Source organism: Pelophylax lessonae (assembly GCF_965119305.1).
Source record: "Pelophylax lessonae genome assembly, chromosome: 5".
In the NCBI taxonomy this organism is placed as follows: domain Eukaryota; kingdom Metazoa; phylum Chordata; class Amphibia; order Anura; family Ranidae; genus Pelophylax; species Pelophylax lessonae.
In genome coordinates this window covers 503986545-504005568 of record NC_138772.1, presented here as the reverse complement: position 1 = coordinate 504005568, position 19024 = coordinate 503986545, and the positions used below count along the sequence as shown (strand labels likewise).

Here is a 19024-nt window from a genome sequence, read left to right as displayed (position 1 = left end):
GACATAAACCAAAAACAGGCAGCGACGTACACCTACACCTGTCGCTGCCACCCTGTCACAGTATATGTACTGTGATGGGTTGGCAAGAGGTTAATTTAATTACCAATGGTATTTGTATTATGAGGCATGAGGGGTTAATGTATTGTCACTGCTGGTCACTCATCTATTAGTGACTGACCAGTGGCAGGTAATTAACCCCTTTGTGCTGCATTAGTGCAACCAGTGTTAATTAACACTGACACTGGTTGCACTAATGCAGCACAAAAGGGGTTAATTAACTGCCACTGGTCAGTCACTAATAGATGAGTGACCAGCAGTGACAATACATTAACCCCTCATGCCTCATAATACTAATAGCATTGGTAAGCTGCCTCAGCTCCCCTCCCCCTTCCCCCACTGCCTCAGCGTCCTCCTCCTCGGGTGTCCTCTCCTGCATTCAAAAGTCCCGCCTCTGGCCGGCGGCACCGCCTCTCAATGATGTCCCTACTACTCTGTGCATTATGAATGGACATACTAGGCGGGGGGCGGGGCGAGCGGCCGCTATAGAGAGAACTATTGTGATCCTTCACTGTCAGCTCCTCACGTCTATGTATGAATGAGAACTGAACTGAGCTGACACCGGGCGGGGGGGCGGGCGGAGCGGCCGCTATTAGCTGTGACTATGTGAGAGCTTCTCTTCCTTGTCAGCGGAGATACGTGCCTGTCAGGGAAGTGAAACTCTCACATAGTCACAGCTAATAGCGGCCGCTCCGCCCGCCCCCCCGCCCGGTGTCAGCTCAGTTCAGTTCTCATTCATACATAGACGTGAGGAGCTGACAGTGAAGGATCACAATAGTTCTCTCTATAGCGGCCGCTCTCCCCGCCCCCCGCCTAGTATGTCCATTCATAATGCACAGAGTAGTAGGGACATTATTAAGAGGCGGACGGCCGGCCAGAGGCGGGACTTTTGAAACCTGCCCTGCGCTGCGCTGCGCCCTCCTCCTTCCCCACGGCGGCCATTTTTATTTTCGGCACTGTTAACCCATTATCGGCCGAAATGAGAGAGGCTCATTTTCGGCCGATAATTTCGGTGGCCGAAATTTCGGTGCATCCCTACTTAAGGCGTCAGCATACCAAGACATTTTGGACAATGTAATGCTCCCAAATTTTGGCAACAACTTGAGGATGGCCCCTTCCTGTTCCAACAGTACTGCACACCAGTGCACAAAGCAAGGTCCATAAAGACATGGATGAGTGAGTTTGGGGTGGAGGAACTTGACCGAGTTCTGACCTCAACCCGATAGAACACCTTTGGGATGAATTAGAGCGGAGACTGCGAGCCAGGCCTTCTCGTTTAACATCAGCGCCTGATCTCACAAATACGCTTCTGGAAGAATGGTCAAACCTTCCTATAGACAGATTGCTAAACCTTGTGGACAGACTTCCCGGGAGAGTTGAAGCTGTTTTAGCTGCAAAGGGTGGGCCAACTCAATATTGAACCCTACGGACTAAGACTGGGATGCCATTTAAGTTCATGTGCGTGCAAAGGCAGGCGTCCCAATACTTTTTGTAATGTAGCGTGTGTGTGTGTGTGTGTATGTGTGTGTATGTGTATATATTTTATATATATATATATATATATATATATATAATATATAATATTTTTCAAGGCCACGTTGTCCTGTTGACTTTCCCTTTAATTTTAGGTGTTGGTTGACATGTAATTAACCAAAATCTGTATTTATTATGAATTAAATTAGCTGAAAATTGTAAACCTGTTTGCAGTCGTGGTGCCTGCTTTGCAAAATGTTTAATTGTACCAGAGGAGTACCTGGCTTTATATTATTAGCTTTCTCTTAATCCTTGCACTACAAGATTTGGAAAGGGAGTGATGGCACTGAGAGCCACTGTAGGGGCACAGGAAAGTGTTTTTTTTTGTAAATTGCTGACAGGAGAAAAAAGTTGTGATGGCTTTGTCAGTGTGGTAATGCTTCTTCATTTCCCAATCAGCAGGTGAGGGAGTGGAGTGGTGTCTAAGCTGTATTAATTAAATATGATAGAGAACAGTTTGGTCACTGAGCTGACTATGCTCTCTCTGATTATTTTTTACCTGTGCATTTAGCTGTTTTTTTTTTTTTTTTTTTTAAATATGTTTAGCTGTTTGTTTTAATAGTGAATAGACAGAGTGTTGGGAGTCTTTATGAAGGGAATGTAATATTTAAAGTGGTTGAAAACCCAGTGAAGTGACTGGCCTCAGGTGATGCACAGAGATAAAACAAATCCTCCTATGTAAGGTATACCTGTTTATCTGCAGTCTTCTTATCTCTACAGTCTTTCAAAGTGCACAATTCATACAGCTTCTCTGAGCTTTTAGAAGGCAGAGGGCAAAGAAATTACACTCAGCGAGGAGAGTTCTGAGAGCTGATTGGAGAGTAGGGACACACTCCCCATCAAGCAGCACACAAGAACAGAGGCTGTCAATTACAGGCTGTCACCATTTTTCTCTTGGTGTCTGGAAAATTTGTCAGAAGTGACTCATGCTGATGGCAGAGGTAGTAAACAAGCATCGAGTATTCCTCAGTAAAAGAAAAATAGGAAAATCTTCCAGTCAGTATTTTGCACCGGTGCGTGCAAATACAAGCATACGCACACAACTATGCACATATGAGCATAAATAAAGGCCCGAAATTTTCGTCCGACGACCGATCTGCCGATTTTCGGTTTGTTAGTATGGTGCTCTCGACAACCGACTCCGACTTTTCAGCCGACAAAAATCTGGTGTGCAGGCTATAAAATTTTTGTCCACCGTCAAAACACGTCTGATTTCCGTGCAGTCAGTACAGATTTCGACAGGGAAAAATCTTATGAGAAAGACTGGGCATGCTCAGAGATGAAAGAACACAAAGAAAGCAAACCAACACATGACATCACTTCTGAAGTAGAATTCTGTCGGACGACAAAATTCGTGTGCAGTCTAGAGCACATTCCAACCAACAAAACACCACTCTGGACAAAAGACGAACGACCGGTCGGTGGAAATTCGTTGCGTGTGTACTAGGCTTAAGAATGCATTTTCCCTAGGAAGGTATTGTGCACGCAAATGAGCACATATGTGCAAATTTGCGAATAAATACGCACAAATTAGCGCAAAACAAACACCTGAAATTACGTCCAAAAAGCAGAAGCTCAAACATCAGTACTGTATGCAAGAGGCCTTATCCTGCATTTGCTTTGGTTGGCTGCTGTGTAATCTGTTAAAAAAAAAAAAAAACTCTCCTAACAAACACCATACGTACGGTAGACTGCCTCGTAAGTCATTGTTATTGGAATATATCGTTTAGGCTGAATTTCCACGTTGCGATTCCTAAATTACAAGCAGAAAATTATGACTTGAATTGTAAGAGGCTAATTCATATATTGCTGCTGTTTGCATTTATTGAATTTTATCCAAATGCAATTATAAAGAATTAATCTGCCAAATAAAAGCTATAAGTCCAAGAATAATATTTTAGCTAAATACCTAAATCCCGCACAGATTGCATTTTATTTAGGAAAATAAATGGGAATGGGATGAATATTAAAGGTTTTAGAATATGACATCCAGATCACCTGTGGGGCACTTTGCTGTCAGGACAGGTGTGTCTGTATTTATTGTGTAGAATCCGCTCACAGGACACTACACCTGCCTCGTATTATCTTTCTACTGCAAACAGTTATATTATAATACAGTTACATTGTGTACCATTGTATAACACAATTCTGTTTCATGCTATACAGGCATAGAACACTAGACATCCATCATGACCCGATGACTGGACATGGTGTAAATACAATCATGGTATGCCCTGTTTAGACGTAGAACACCACACCTTCCACACAACCTCATCTTTGGATACAATTTTAAAACTTTATACAAAGCCCAGCATTTATTCTACTAAGATTTATTGTACTAAAATCAAGAGCTGTAGGTACAATTGTGGTGTAGGCTGCTGATACCATCTGCAAATTTTCCATTATAATTTTATTATCCTTTATAATTAATTTTTTTGACAAAGGCCCTGAGGCAGGGAGTAGTTATTGGCCCCTGAAGCACATTGGCAGCACCTATCGATGAATCCATGTTATTGGAATGTCATTTTGGACTCTAACCTGTTGGTGTGGTTTTACTGTTTTTGGTTTTATCTCTGAAAGCCAATGGACATAGCCATAATATAATTTTATCACATTCTATACAGACCTAGGACACCTCCAACAAGACCTGACCTTTGATCAATACTACCATTTACCTCTATTACACAATGGGGTTGATTTACTAAAATTGGAGAGTGAAAAACCTGTTACAGCTCTTCATAGAAACCAAGTACCTTCTAAGTTTTATTGTCAAAGCTTCATTAAACAAGTTAAAGTTAGAAGTGGATTGGCTACCATGCACAGCTGCACCAGATTTAGCACCCTCCAGTTTTAGTAAATCAATCTCAATTAGGGATGCACCGATCCGACTTTTTTGGTCCCGATCCCGATCTTTTGCTTTGTGAAATTGCCGACCCCGATTCCGATCCGGAAGTACTGTTTTGTAAGCTTATAACAAAATAATACTTCTGAATCGGGATCGGCAGATACCTAGGAAATGTCCACATCACACAGCCAGTGATGTGGATACCTAAAGAAAGACGACCCCCCCCCCCCCCCCATGAACAGAAGAAGAATGCCTGCAACTGTAGAATTAGATGAGTAAAAGCTTTTTTTTTCTCCTATTGAAGTGATTGAGGGAGGGTCAGAAGCCTGGAGAGTAGCGACGCCCCGGATCTGCCCGTGGGTCTGCTAAATTTTACCGATCCCCGATCCAGCTATTTTGCCAGTATCGGGGCCGATATCCGATCCGAATATCAGATCGGGGCATCCCTAATCTCAATAGGTAGATCTAGAACACTGTTCCTCCAATATGGTGTGAACACTCTGAAAGCCATAATATAATTTTATTACATTCTATACGGAATTAGAACACCTCCAACAAAACCTGGCCTGTGGACAATACCACCATTTACCTTTATTACATAATGGGGTTGATTTACTAAAATTGGAGACTGCAAAATCTGGTGCTGCTCTTCTTAGAAACCAAGTAGCTTCTAGGTTTTATTGTCAAAGTTAATTAAACAAGCTGAAGTTGGAAGCGGATTGGCTACCATGTACAGCTGTACCAGATTTAGCACCCTCCAGTTTTAGTAAATCAATTGTAATAGTTAGATCTACAACACTGCCCCTCCAATATGGAGTGAACACTCTGATAGCCATAATATACTGTATTTTCTGGCGTATAAGACTACTTTTGAACCTCAAAAAAATCCCCCAAATACGGGGGGTCGTCTTATACGCCGAGTATAATATCTCCAAGGTAACCTAAGTATAAGTATTACTGTTAGATGTAATCTCTCAAGACGCTGACTGTGTGGGAATCCTGTACCGGTATACCGTATGTACCGTAGCTTTGGCTACATACAGTGTACCGCGCTGAGCCAATCAGGGAGAGCGATGTATTCTATTATTGAATGCAAAGCCTGCTCGGATTGGCGGAGTAACATCAGCCCGCCTCTCTGACTCTGCCAATCCGAGCAGGCTTTGCATTCAATAATAGAATACATCGCTCACTGCGATTGGCTCAGCGCGGTATACTGTATGTAGCCGAAGCTATGGTACATACGGTATACCGGTACAGGATTCCCACACAGCCAGCGTCTTGAGATTACATCTACTGGTAATACTTAGGGTACCTTGGAGATATTATGAGAGATTACATGTATTACAGTACTTGGGGAACCTTGGATATCTATGAGAAATCTGATGTTTTTCAATGGTGTTGCCTTGCTTCGGAAGGGGGGTAGTCTTATACGGCGAGTATAGCCCAAAACCTATGTTTTAACTTGAAAATTAGGGGGGTCGTCTTATACGCCGGAAAATACGGTAATTTAATTATGTTCTATACAGCATTACAACACCTCCAACAAAACCCGACCTGTGGACAATCCAACAAATTATTACACAAATTGGTTGATTTACTAAAATTGGAGACTGCAGAATCTGGTGCTGCTCTGCATAGAAGCCAATCAGCTTCCAGGTTTTATTATCAAAGCTTAATTGAACAAGCTGAAGTTAGAAGCGGATTGGCTACCATGTACAGCTGTACCAGATTTTGCACTCTTCAGTTTTAGTGAACCAACCCTTATAGGTACAAATAGAACACTGATCCTCCAATATGGTCTGACCACTTGACAAATATAATATAATAATATTAATTATATTACACTCTATGCAGACATAGAAAATTACAACTCCAACATGGCCTGACCACTGGATGTAACCATAATATAATTCTATTACATTCTATACAGACATAAAGCACTGCACTTCCAACATGATCTGCCCACTAGAAAAAAACAATAAAACGATTCTAATATACTCTAGCAGACCTAAAACGTTGCACCTTCAACATGAACTGTCTAATAGAACTACCCATATTAAAATTCTATTAAACTCTAGAAGACACAAGACTCTGCACCTCCAACATGACCTGCCCACTGGATGTAATCCTCATATCATTCTTTTACAGTTTATGTTAGGGGTGGGCAATTATTTTTCCCAAGGAGTCACATGAGTAACTGGGACTGCTGTGGAGGGCCAAACTTCTAAATTCTGATCAGTAATAAGCAGAGTTGTATAAAGTACTCAAAACCCATACTTGAGTAGAAGTGCTTGATCAAAAAGTGACTTGAGTAGAAGTGGAAGTGCTCGATCAAAAAGTAACTTGAGTAGAAGTACTTAAGTATTCAACATTTTTTGTACTTAAGTATTACAAGTCGTTTTTTTAAAAAATTTTGCTTCTCAAGTACTGAAAGTAGAAGTACAAGTACTGTGTTATGTAGTTATTAAAGAAAGAAGTCAAAAGTTTGAACATCATATTGTTTTTTATTATTTCAAATGCAGCTTTTATTTATGCATACAGTACCTTTTATTTTCGTATGCACTGATAATACACATGTTTTGAGCTTCATGAACCTGCCATCTACTGTTCTGGCAGTGGTAATTTTTATAATTGTAACGAGTAACTATGCAGCACAAAAACAAAATATCGGAGTAGAAGTATTGGAATCATCGAAAAAATGTAGTGAAGTAAAAGTGGAAGTAGGAGAAAAAAATTCTACTCTAGGAAAGTACAGATACCGCCTTTCGGTACTTAAGTACAGTAGTGAAGTAGTTCTACTTAGTTACTATACATCTCTGGTAATAAGTTTGGACCCGGGAAGGTTCGTAAGTTTGACAATATATAGAAAACAAACTCCTGGCGCTAACAGGTACAAAGTAGGTAATGAAATACTGTAGGTCTTTTCCAGTCAGGTGGTCAGGGTCGTAAAACTAGTGGCTGAGCCATGATTTTAGCTCCCCCAGCCACCCACCCAATCTGTAAAAATGACAGCCTTATAAAGTTGTCGACATGCTTCGGCTGTGGCATTTTTAACTCGGGTGCAATGTTTGACACGTGGCACCGCCACAACAGTGTGCAATGCACATGATTGCAGTGCAGTAGTATGGCATTATTGGGTTAAATCGGACGGGGAGGAGGCGATATAACACCTCCTCATTGCTTATCAAATGTCCTCTGAAAAACACTGTGACTGGAAGGAGAGAGCCTGAGATTTGTACAGCAGGGATTTCTCTAGATCCTGACCTGGGATGAAGAACAGGTGCATGGCTCCTGGGCTTTGCGGACACTAACAGAAGAACTTCACTGGGTAGGAGAGTGGCAGAAGAACGTACAGATGTCTCCTAGGCAACATTCTCCCACCAGAACCAAGTTTTCCCACTGTACCGTTCAGTTCCTTAGGCTCTCTCCTTCCAGTTCTTGCAGCTCTCTCCCCATGGACATCTGTCAGCGTACCTATCTTAGTCTGTCAGTGTCCTCAGTGGAAGAAAGCTGACAAACTCAGAGAGGCATGCTTGACAGTTAAGGCATTGGGGCCACAGTTTTCTCATGTCTACTTTGTTCAGACATAAAACATTGCAACATGACCTAAATACTGAACAGAACCATAATATCTTTCTATTAAACCCTATACAGGCATAAAACATTGCACCTGGCTCCAACATGACCTGTCCACTGGACATAACCATAATATTCTATTATACCCTATACAGACATAGAACATATCCAACAAGACTTGCCCACTGGACATAACCATAATTTTATTCTATTACACACTATGCAGACATTAAAAACTCCCCCCTCCAACAAGTCCTGACCTCTGGGCCTTACCACAATTAAATTCTATTACCTTCTTTGAAGACATAGAACAATGCACCTCCAACACGATCTAACCATTGGATAAAAACATAATGTAATTCTATTACACTCTGTGCAGACCTAAAACACTGTACCTCTGGATGTAGCCATAATTAATTCTATTACACTTATGCAGACTTACAATCCCATACTGCCAATGTTCATGCAATGCTCTATACCAGTGGTTCTTAACCTTGTTGGAGGAACTGAACCCCACCAGTTTCATATGCGCATTCACCGAACCCTTCTTAATTGGAAAAATAAAATATGATTTTTTCAAATTCAAAACATGGGTATATATTATTTTAGGTATATATGACCAGCGTGCCTCCTTTCAATGCACAGTGCCCAGCGTGCCCACTTTCAATGCAGAATGACAAGCGTGCCCCCTTTCAATGTACATTGACCAGCGTTGCCCCCCTTTCAGTGCACAGTGACCAGCGTGCCCCCTTTCAATGCAGAGAGACCAGCGTGACCCCTTTCAATGCAGAGACCAGTGTGCCCCTTTCAATGCAGAGACCAGTGTTCCCCCTTTCAATGAAGATACCAGCGTGTGGTGTGCCCCCTTTAATGCAGAGATCATCATTCGTGCCCCCTTCAATGCAGAAATCATCATTTGTGCCCCCTTCAATGCAGAGATCATCATTCGTGCCCCCTTTCAATGCAGAGAACAGCATGCTGCGTGCCCCCTTCAATGCAGAGAACATCATTCATGCCCCCTTTCAATGCAGAGACCAGCGTGCTGCGTGCCCCCTTCAATGCAGAGATCATCATTCGTGCCCCCTTTCAATGCAGAGATAAGAGTGCTGCGTGCCCCCTTCAATGCAGAGTGAACAGCGTGCCAACTTGCCAAGCCCCCCCGAGACCAGTGCACTTGACTTACCTGTTGTAGCGGCGGCTTCTTCTCTTCAGTCCCTGCGTCTCCTCGAGTCCTCCCGCCTCCTCCACAGCCAATGCCATTGGCCGAGGAGATGTGTCAATAGCGAATTTTCATTCGCTATTGCCACACAATGGTTGGGCTCATGGCGCACTGCTCTGCGCCCCGGGTCCTCCCTTTCCTACTAGAGTCAAATTGTAATAGGCGGGGAGTCGGGGACTGTCTGGGAGGCGGAGGCCTGGAGGAGAAAGGGGTGACGTCACTGGTTGCTAGATGCCAAGCGGCTCTAGCCTAGCAACCAGTGCAGTGTGTGAGCTCCGGCCGCCTCCCTGCAGAGAGAGAGTACCGACAGAGGACAGAGAGAGCAGCAGAGTGGTCAGCGGATCAGGAGGATGATATACTGAATCACACCACTGTGCGTGTCATCACGAATCATATGAGTCGGGTGTGCCTCCGCCGAACCCACGAGACTGACTCACCGAACCCCTGGGGTTCGATCGAACCCAGGTTAAGAACCAGTGCTCTATACAGACATGGAACACCATAGACTAAATTCACTAAGATATAAAGCATGTGTTATATTCTACCATGTGAGTGTTATATTTCTTTATTATAAACATTCATCTTTATAGCTTGATAAAGTGAAACAAAAGCCCTTATTTTGGCATGAGATAGGGCACGATTATAATAAAATGATGTTCCTTGATATAGATCACAGTTAAAGTTCCAATGTGACCACTGAATGCCACCATAATGTAGTTCTCTTACCCTGCTATGTGTTTGTGTCTGCATGTGTATGAACCATCTGATAATGTAATGCATACTACATGCTGTGCTAAGACTTCTTAACAACCCCTACTCTGCACTACTATCAGACAACTAAACGAAAGTGCATAAACCTTAAAATTGTGCTCTACTTCTCTACTGCCACTATAAAGTTTATATAAATATCAAAAATGCAACCAATAACTAGTTGCTGGTAGCGCTGTGACATCAACCTAAAAAAAAGTGATTACACATAAAAAAATAAATAAATAAATATATATATATATATATATATATATATTTTTTTTTATGTGTAATCATATATATATATATATATTTTTTTTTAATGTGTAATTATATATATATATATATATATATATATATATATATATTTTTTTTTTTTTTTAACTATTTTCACACACAAAAAAATAAAATAAAACTGAAACAGTCCTTTTGAATCACCACTATGACTCGGTGTGAACAGGAAGCTCGACTGGCAGAAGTGACAGGACCGGAAGTGATGTCATATCAGTGGCCTAATGCAGTGGTTAGAGCCCGATATCTATCTTTGTGTGGCATTGCCCCTCTTATTGTTGGCAATCAAGCTATGCATGATTTATAGATGTGTCTATGAAAAGAGATTTTCTGGTGAGATATATTCTAATGGAATAAGTGTTTGAGTTTTACTGCACCATGTGGAGCTTTTTGTCTTGCCATATGATACCTGATCATTTATCCTTGCTGTGGTGCTGAGTAGAGTGGGGTTTATGGAGAAGAGTTGAGTGCATGGGGATTTCTGGTCTGAGGGTTTATTGCCTATCTGAAAAGTGACAGGCAAAGTTTTCTGGTGAGTTTTACCTGAACTGGGAAAAGGAGACTGCATGTTGGATATCACAACTGGTGTGGTGGAAGAGGACACTTATGATGGACTTTTAATGTTAACTTATTTTATTGGACCTACTGATAAGATTCACAGTGGTGATTCAAGAGGACTCTTCCAGTTTTTTTTGTAAAAATAATACATTTTTTTAATATATATTTTTTTAAATATTTAATACATTTTTTAGAATGCTATCACAGCTCTACTAGTAACTAGTTATTGGTTGCATTTTTGAATATGCTGTGCTAATACTTTACTGATATTCTATATATTAGCACATTTTCATTTTCAATCCTTTCTTTTTTCGTGTTCTTTCTCTGAGTTTTAGTAATTTAGAAAGTTATGTTCAAAGAGTACTTTGTGAATGTTCTGATTAGGAGAGTGACCATGGCTGGAGCTTTCACATTAGTTGGCCAGGTTTGGCTTCAAATGAAAATGGCATTTTATGTTAAAGGCCATTGGAACAACTGTTGATCCAGCTTATGTTTGATATTGCAGAGGCCAGATCTTTTGGGGTATTTAGGGGATTTTGTGAAAAAGAGATTGGATTTACTGTATACTGTGTACAAGCTTTGGTATATTTTATTTCAATAACTGTTGATCTATGTGATGAACCTAGGTGCTGGTACCCAATGTCTTACTATAGGGTTACTTAACTTAACTTACTGCCAGCTTGGGTTCCCTAAGGTGTGTGCTCTTACCAAAGTATTTAAAAATAATAATGTGCAGATTTTGACTTACAACAATGTAAAACTTGCATAGGGCTAAGTAAGCTCCCTACAGTCCCATGTAACTTTACTTGACCCAATTATTTAACTGTAAGACAGCAAGGTGATGGTGGGGCTTCATGTGTGTTTCATACCTGAAAGTGCTACATTATTTATTAGGGATTGTGTGGTAGGGGATATTAGACCTTAGGAGACCTGCTAAACAGTCCAGTTTGTGAAAGTGGCCCTGCAAGTAGCTTTTAAAGACCAAGATGGAAGTTGCCTGCAATAGAAAAGCTTTTACACTCTGCTCTCCAGCATCCTGGGTCTCCCCTTTGTTCTGATCCAGTGCAACAGACTCTTCAGCATTCTAAACTTCCACATTCTAAACATTCAGATGCCTGTGTCCCCCACCACACACTATACTTTCATCCTGTGACCCTTGGTTACTACAGGGATTGATGTAGAAGTAATTGCAAGGGTTGGAGGAAGGAACCATGAATTGTGGTGGGGGACATGTTGCATATGTTGCATATGTTGAAGAGGCTGCAGCACTGGACTGGAGCTTGGTAGGAAGTTAGGAGACACAGGCCACTGGAGTATAATAGTTTTCCAGTTGCAAACTCTCAAACTCTACCCAGTCCAGTGCTGTAAATTACAGCATGCCTTGTATCTTTTGTCAGTAAATACAAAGTATTCTCTGCCTCGCCTCTCCACTGCATTCAATTAGAGAACATCTTGTATTAATTGAAAAGTATTTATACAAATGGTGACAGTGCCAAATGAGTGACTCGGTTTGGGGGCCATGCAGAAGGGCTCCAACTCAGCACAAGGACCTAAACGATCTGTTCACCTACATTGGTCCAGGCTGGACCAGTGTAACTATGCAATAAAATTCATACTCAAACTTGAGCTTTAAAGTGTATGTATAACCATTGAGGAAATTTCCCTTCACTTTCTGTCCCAGAGATGCAACAGGAAGTGAGAGGAAATCTAACAAAGGGAGGAGACTTCCTCTCTTAGACAGTTGACCTCAAAACAGTTGTCCTCATTTAAAAATTTCCCCTTACAAAATGTTCTGGGGGCAACTCTAAAATTTTGCATTTCCCTTCACTTTCAGCCTTGGTGACAAGGGTCACAAGCACAAATAAAGTGGTGAACACAAGACAACAATAAAAACTCAACAGTGGGTCTTATCCTTCCCTACTCTCTCCAAAAATAAAAAATAAAAAGTTTTGCCTATAGATACACTTTAAGAAAACCTGTACTTTTGTGTCAAAATAAGTATATAAAATCCTAGGTTTTTTAGTTGCATTCTTTAAGACCGTTCTGTAATTAGGAGTAGGCTTTCAGCAGTTTTTATAAGGCTGATAAAAAATTAATAATTCATGATAAATAACTAACACATAAAAAAATGTGATCTAGTGGGTATGCATGGTGGGCATCTCTTTTTCACTAGTCATTTAGTAGGCAATAATGCCCAGTGACAACCTTGTGGCCTTCTCATATAACTATAAGAGTCCATTCACACTGGCACGACTTGTCAGGCGACTTGGTCAGCCTGACAAGTCATGCACCGTCGCTCCCACTGTGTAGTACAGGAGCCGTTCTAATAGGAGCGACACAAGTCGCTCGGACTTAGAAAAAGGGTCCTGTACTACTTCGGGGCGACCTGGAGGTGACTTGCATTGACTTCCATTATGTGAAGTCCGTGCAAGTCGCGCTGCACGCGACTTCACAGGTCGCCCCCGAAGTCGGAGCAACCTAATGTGAACGGGGGCTAACACCAAGCAACACCAAGAGTATCCCTTAGGTCTGCACTCACCATAGAGATCAACTGCCTCTTCGATGAGATATACCCACTTTATGTTTGGGATATTGTAAACACATCTTCTCTTTAAATTTAGGTGGCCACAAGTCTTTGGAATGATAAAACTCTGTGGTGAACAACTTCTTTCTAAACTTATCAGGTGGGGATCATTTGAAGGGGACAGAGGAATGTGCACCATGTAAATTACACTTATCTCCATGTCCTTGTATGTTTGCTTAAAGTGTAAGGCCAACCAAAATGTTTTGTTTTCGAGAGAACCGGTGCTGGTATTGGAGATTTTCCCTCACTTCCTTTTTTGGTGAAACCATTGTCAGCATGACTGTAAGTAAGGGTAAATGTCCTTGAAAGATCCCTAGACAGATGTAAAAACCTGACAATGGTTTTAACCCTGCCTAGTTCTATACAAAGCTAAAATACATCATTTTGGTGGGACATACACTTCAAGAGTCATGGTCAGAACACTTATGGGACTTGCAGGCTTAGCCTTGGCTCCTTTCTATCAGATGTTAGCTCTCTTTCTGTCTATGGGAAAATCTACACTAGAGAAGATTTCAAGGGGTGCATGCACACTGACTTAAAAATGCTGCTTCTAGAGGAGTTTAGCTTTTTACCTGTAAAAACAACAAATGTTATCCTATGTGTCCATGCACATTAGGATGTTTAGAGACATATTTTAAACAGAGGCTGTTTTCTGGCAGAAAAAAAACTTTAAGTCTCCATTCACACTAGTCCGACTTGTCAGGCGACTTGGTCAGCCTGACAAGTCACGCACCGTCGCGTCCCATAGTGTAGTACAGGACCGGTTCTAATAGGAGCGACACAAGTCGCTCCGACTTAGAAAAAGGTTCCTGTACTACTTCGGGCGACCTGGAGCGACTTGCATAGACATTCATTTTCTGAAGTCCGTGCAAGTCGTGCCGAAGTCGCGGTGCACGCGACTTCACAGGTCGCCCCCTAAGTCGGAGCGACGTAGTGTGAACCGAGTCTTAATGCTCTTAAACACTAGTAGAAAAATGTTAAAAAAATAAATGCTCAAAAATAGCGGGTTTTTTTCCTGCCAAGAGCACTGGCATGTTTAAAAGCCAGTGTGCCTGGACCCCAAAGGAAAAGTTGCTTATCTTAGAAGGTGCTCTGAGGATCCGTACTGAGAGGACCTTATTATTCCACCAATTACCCCCAAAAAAGTACGATATCATTCTTTTAAAAATTGTTGTTTTTTTGTTTTTTTTAATGAAAAGTACCTTTATTGAGTTGTAATATGTCATTCTTTCTTACGTAGCACTGACACAGTACTCAGCTCCTTACAAAATGAGATACAGCGTCGGTTAAGCAAAGGGAAGAGTCGTCACAAGGGTAAGTGCTACAGACTTGCCCCGGATGGGGGATTTTACACACCCTAAGATCAAAACAACTTTTCTTGGCTGATGACACCTTACAACAGTTTTAGTTTTGGATCCTTTTTGGCAGTAAACTTTAGTATACTGTCATGGGCAGAACTGAATTTACCATTGCATCCAGTAGGCATGTGACTACAGACGGTAGCAGGAAAGGGGCAGGTTTCTCTTGTACAGTTATTTCTTTTTTTGACATCATCAGTTGAAAGAATCATCTGGCATAAGGATATTTACATTTTATCACAATATTCTAAGATTATTACCAGGAAACAAGGACATTTTTTGGTGGTCCTAGCAGAAGAATGTTGCTATGCGCACCAAAATTTGCAAACCTGCAGGATACAGGTATTGAGGGTGTATTTAGGAACTTTGGCCTAACGTTTTCACTAACTTTTTTTCAGGAATTATACATAATTTTGCTGGTTATTACAAAATAGCAGGTGAACTCAGAATGCACAGGTTGCATGTAACCCAGTCCTAGATCTACAGTGCTGCATGATGTGATTTGCTTTTCTTCTTAGTCATCAATGGTTTTTGAGCCCCATACCCCTTTCATTCTCCGGTGATTGTGTTACAATGTATGCAAAACATTTTTTTTTCTTTTTTACATTTTGAATACAACCCCTGTCAGATTTTTTCTTTTTTTTGCCATCCGTGCCCCAGGCATCACCCCGGTACCGGCGTCCATAGCCGACGGTCGGCTGTCTTGTAATGACAACTGATGCGGCTGAGAAGCTGCTAGGCTGTCATTACAAGGAGCGGGAGGGGACGTCCCCGTCCCCCTCCCGCCGCCTTCCACAGCTCGCCCGGGTCTCCTGTCCCACCGGGAGACCCAGGCAACCAGCCTGCAGGGCTGCCGAAGACCCGATCAAAGCCGCATTTGGCTCTGATCAAGTCTCCATGCAAAAACCTGGAAGTGATGTCATGAGTGACATCACTTCCGGGTACTGTCTGGCGCCAAATTAAAAAACAAATTACAGCATTCAAAACAGCCAAACTTGGCGTTTTGAATGCTTTTAAGTGCAGAGGAGGGGTTTGGGGTCTTTTAGACCCCCAGATCCCTCCACAAGAGTACCTGTAAAGTAAAAAAAAGTTTAAATGTACAAAAATATCGGCCAATACTGATATGCATTGACCAAAATATCGGTATCTGCATTGAAAAACCTATATCGGTCGATCACTAGTACAATAGTTTAGCTAAACTGACAGGCCACATCCGCACATGCTGTAGACCCCTAGTTCCAGGCCTAGGCACTAATACATGTAAGTGCAGTATATCTTTTTATGCCTTCTTTTAAACATCAATAAACATACTACACTATAAAGTCCTTCTTTGTGTCCCTGGTGGAGTACATCCACACTTTCTAGCTACACCTCATGGGACCATTGGAGTTGGATTGTGTGAGCTTAGGAACCAATCTGGTTTTCCAAAAAAGCGAACCTTGATCTTCTGTAAAAAGGGGTCAAACACCTCTGGTGAGTTACCATCTACCCTCTAAGTGCCCCTGGTGAAGCAATTAGAAGATATATGCATGGAGAAGCACTTTTTGTTGTTGGGCACAGTCACATTGGATTTCATTTTTGCATTTTTTGTTTCAATATATTTTTTATATACATATATTTTTTTATGTAATTTTTTTCCATTTATATTGTATATGCTCAGTATATATAGTCTCTGATGGTCATTTGGCGATATGTATGTTCACTTATGAGCATGGTAAAGCACCATTACCTTCAAGCTGGATACACACTATCCAACTTTTGTTGGTAGATTTCCTTCAGATTTACCTTTTCTATCTAGTGCAAGGGCCTGCCAGATTGCATACAAATTGAAAGTGTTTAGGTTTGACCTCATATTATATGGTTTTGGTAAGTCTAAAGGAAAAGGTCTTCAGAAAATCTTATAGTGTGTATGGCCCATTACTCACTTTTTTGGATAAAAAAAAAAAAAAATATATATATACCGTATTTACCGTATATATACCGTATAACACGCGCCAGCGTATAACACGCACCCCAATATTTGGAGAGAAATTTCAGGAAAAAAAGCTTAAATTTAACATAAACAGCTTTGAACTCAGAACATTTTTTTTTTTTTTTAAATCAAATGATATCTCACCAGTGCCCATGAATGCATCCTCATCAGCAGTGTCCAACAATGCAGCCCACCAGCAGTGTCCAAGCAGTGTCCATAAATGCAGCCTACCAGCAGTGTCCATAAATGCAGCCCACCAGCAGTGTCCATATATCCAGCCTCAATATATGCAGCCCACCAGCAGTGTCCATACATGCAGCCCACCAGCAGTGTCAATGAATGCAGCCCACCAGCAGTGTCAATGAATGCAGCTCACCAGCAGTGTCCATACATGCAGCCCACCAAGTGTCCATATAAGCAGCCTCGCAAGCGCAATGTCCAAATATGCAGCATCGCAAGCGCCATTGGAACTGACCTCATTTGTTTTAAAAAAGACCGGGAAGCAGCGCCGAGAGCAGAAGGGGCGGGCCGGGAAGGAAGGACGAGCTGTCATAAGAGCAAAAGGCAAAAGGGGGCGGGCCGAGCGGAGGAGAAGGAAGAACGAGCGAGCGCAGTCATCGGAAGTCCCGCCTCCTCCGCCGAGACGTGTGACGTCTGTCATAGGCGGGACTTTCCGATGACTGCGTTCGCTCGTTCTCTCTTCTTCTCTGCTCGGCCCGCCCCCTTCTGCTCTTATGACAGCTCATCCTTCCTTCTCCTCGGCCCGGCCCGCCCCTTCTGCTCTCGGCAATGCTTCCTGGCCGTTTTTTTTTTAATATCGGCGTATAACACGCACTGCTGCTTTTTCCTCCATTTTTAGGAGGAAAAAGTGCGTGTTATACGCCGATAAATACGGTATATGTGTGTGTGTGTATATGTGTGTATATATATATATATATATATATATATATATATATATATATATATATATATATATATATATAAAAAAGTTTTGGCTTTAGTAACACGTTTGGTAAATCAAATGGCCAGTCAACATTTTGTTCAGTTTTGGATAAAGTGGGGAATTTTTAGAACCCCAGTTGAGTCTGATTTTTAGCCCATTCCCATGTGCTGGCAGTCCGTACAAGTTCAATGGTCTGTCTTAATGCAATGCATATTAATGTACAAATTATGGTACGTCAGAGTTTAACACCACAGGGGACTGCAAAGGTCTGAATAGGCCCCTAAAAAATGCCTATATTAGAGTGTACAGAACATGGCCCTTTGTGGAAACACATGTTAATATATGGCCTGCACTCCCGAAAAAAACAAATATTCGTATACATGGTTATTAAAATTCCATTTGTCAAACTTGCTAAAATATGAAGCAGAGCCATTTATCCAGAACTCACACTGGATTATTTAAGACAGATTCCTATTACATTTTTCCTGTGTATTCCCTGGCTAAATAGGTAATCCTTCTGTGTCTGAAAAGTCAGGAGAGCCTAATGTAGGGATTTCCTTTTCTCAGACAGACGAAAAAAAAAAACATTTTGTACTAAAAAATGTAAAAGGCTGGTCATGGGAAACCAAATAATACAGGAGACTTAATGGTCCTTCAAATGCCCACCGGATACTTATTTGAGTTTTCTTCCTAAACAGCAGGCTGATTGATAGGCAATGAAAGTGCAATGACCCATGGCAACCCATGGTCAGAATTTAATTAAAGAGCCCCAATCAGGGCAAAGTGGCAAGTTCTCTTGAAAGAACAGCCCCTCACTTGCTGTTAGTCGCCTTCTTTAAGCACCATGCCAATTTGGTGAAGCCCTATAAAGCGATAAAGAGGAGATGCACCAACCTACCGCATTACCACTATACAAATATGTTAAATAGATAAAACAAGTGATATGCTCACAAACACGTAATCATGACAAGCTTATCAACAAAAAACAGATGAGACTGCTTACAGGTCCACACTGCTAGACTGGTGACTTGGGAAGACCTTTTAGTGTCCAATACGGCTTACATGTTTTGAGGGACAAGCCTTCTTCATCATAGCCAAGAGGGCTTGTCCTTCGAAACGTGTAAGCCGTATTGGACACTTAAAGGTCTTACCATGCCACCAGACTAGCGGTGTTGATCTGGAAGCATTTTCATTTGTATCTTATGATACCATTGTCATGATTATGCATTTGTGACTATATCACTTGTTTTATCTATTTAAAAAATTTGGATGGTGGTAATGCGCTAGGTTGGTGCGCCCTCTCTTTTTTTAATTTTTTTTTTTTATATTGCTACTTGAAAG

At 41.5% G+C, this 19024-nt stretch overlaps 1 protein-coding gene across 2 annotated transcripts in view; it reads left to right on the top strand.

Annotated features, from left to right (window-relative positions):
* Nucleotides 1-19024, top strand: part of TRPS1 (transcriptional repressor GATA binding 1) — a 436341-nt gene that overhangs the window by 32140 nt on the left and 385177 nt on the right. For both annotated transcript variants that reach the window (XM_082259357.1, XM_082259356.1), the window contains exon 2: nt 14651-14724. The gene's annotated coding sequence lies outside the window, so the exon portion shown is untranslated. The remainder of the gene's footprint in view (nt 1-14650; nt 14725-19024) is intronic.